Raw genomic sequence first — 2,075 nt, 5'->3', positions numbered from 1 at the left:
TATCCATATTACTTATTGTAAACCAGAAGGTTTGTCATTTTTTGGGAGGTTTTAAGTTTTTATGCTTAGAATCAGAGGTTGTACAGTAGAAATAGTCCCTACTGGGTGGACTCTCTAAGGTCGCCAGGCTACCAATGTAAATTTATAAACTATACTAAAAAAAAAGGTAATGATTATTAAAATAAATCTATTTAGGCATATTAATATATTATAATAAATGTGGGTTGTCAATAATGAACAATGGTGAAAATATAAATTTAATTAAGCTCCGCGCTGCTATTTATAATTTTTAATAAATAAGATAATAAAGATAATAATTAATTTAATTTTATAGGATTTGTGGCTGTCAGTAGTTATTTTAACCAAAACCTTCTTATGTATTGTAAATTATACAGACTAATCTAGTGATGTAATAATACTTGAAAACTGATTTAAATTTGTTATTATGTGTTATTGGGATTAATAAATGTTGTTTTTTAACTCCTATAAACTTGATTCAAATATTTTGAGTTATTAGAGATTAGCAGATTATAATTAGTTAATATTGTTTAAAATGTACATAATATGTAATACCACAACAATTTTAATTGTACCAAATAAAAACTATTCACTTCACAAATAAATACATAATATACAGATATATGGCACCAACCAACTATTATTTTATAAATAGTTTATGTGTCTTTATTATTTATATATATTTTAATTCAAAAATTTTTGACCTCAAATCAATAATCATTAACCTAAAATAATGCACATTATTTGCTTAGCCATTTAAAGTATCTATGACACCACAAATCTTAGAATCTATAATTGTAACATTTTTACATTCAGTTAGTTATAACAATTTGTGTCTAACAAAAAATAATTTATAAATACTAAAATAAGTGCACAGTTTAAACAAAAACAAGTTTTCCTTAATATTTCTATAGATACAATATTGGTGTTTGGAGCAGTGATAATGATCGATTCTTATACCAAGAAAACAGATTCTAAGACACGTAAAATAATGACTGTTGGTGGTTTAGCATTGGTTGTATTTTTATTCAGCGTTATTCTATCTATATTTAAATCAAAAGCACATGGATATCCTTATAGGTAATATTCACAAATTAAATTAAAAATTTTAATTATTGCTATTTACAGTTGGATAACCTAAATATATATTTATTTTTCAGCTTTCTGATCAAGTAATGGATTTTTGAATGAGCATCTACTTAATTTTTTTTTTTTATTATTTATCAAAAATTGCACAGACCTTTAAAGTTTATCAATTAATGGTTAAAACGTTTTCATATTTGGGTACAACAATTCTTCAAGTCATATTTAGTAATTAATATTTTCTAAGGAAATTGTATTTAAAAATTCATTTTGTCCATATTTGTAAATTAATGCACAATAATGTACATTCAATTTCATAAAAGAAAATGAATAAACAAATAAACTGGTGAGTATTGTTAAACATTTCAAAAATAATTTTAAAATATTCAAAATAATGTGTTATGTTCAAAAATAACTTTAAAATATTCAATACAGTATGTAATGTTTAAAAATAATTTGTTCTTGTTGAATGTATTATCCTCTAAGAGTAAATTTAACTCCATAAAAGATTATTAAATCCAGTAGTTGGTTTTAGTAATATTATTTAATAGGAGCTTTAGTATTCTTAAAACTGAGAAGACTAATCAATGCTAGCCAAAATTCTAGTTTGGAAATAACTCAGAAATGCTAAATTAACATAGATGAAACATTAGCCAAACAACTGAGTACATAAGTAAGACAGGGGAACATAAAATGATTTTGCAGTGGCACATCAACAGTGAATATACAAATATTATTTACACAAGTGGAACCCATGAATATCTAATATATCATTATTACTATGTGTAACATCGATTAAATTAATTAAACTGCTATTTAATCAATGGAATTAATATACATATGTATATATATCTAAATATAATTGACAGTACCTTTTTACATTGTTTATATTGTTCAATTTTTTAAAGGGGCCCCTAATGAATGGACTTTGGCTCTGTGAAGAAAATATTTTGTACGGTTAAATATTTTGATAA

General features: G+C 23.9%; 1 long non-coding RNA gene across 1 annotated transcript; it reads left to right on the top strand.

Annotated features, from left to right (window-relative positions):
* Positions 1 to 893: 893 nt before the first annotated feature.
* Positions 894 to 1,251, top strand: LOC111033131. The gene is made up of 2 exons (XR_002604376.1): positions 894 to 1,098; positions 1,179 to 1,251. It is a non-coding gene; the product is annotated as an uncharacterized LOC111033131 (long non-coding RNA).
* The last annotated feature ends 824 nt before the right edge of the window (positions 1,252 to 2,075 follow it).

Source organism: Myzus persicae, unplaced genomic scaffold (assembly GCF_001856785.1).
Source record: "Myzus persicae strain clone G006 unplaced genomic scaffold, MPER_G0061.0, whole genome shotgun sequence".
Taxonomy (NCBI): domain Eukaryota; kingdom Metazoa; phylum Arthropoda; class Insecta; order Hemiptera; family Aphididae; genus Myzus; species Myzus persicae.
This window is presented reverse-complemented; position numbering and strand designations above follow the sequence as displayed.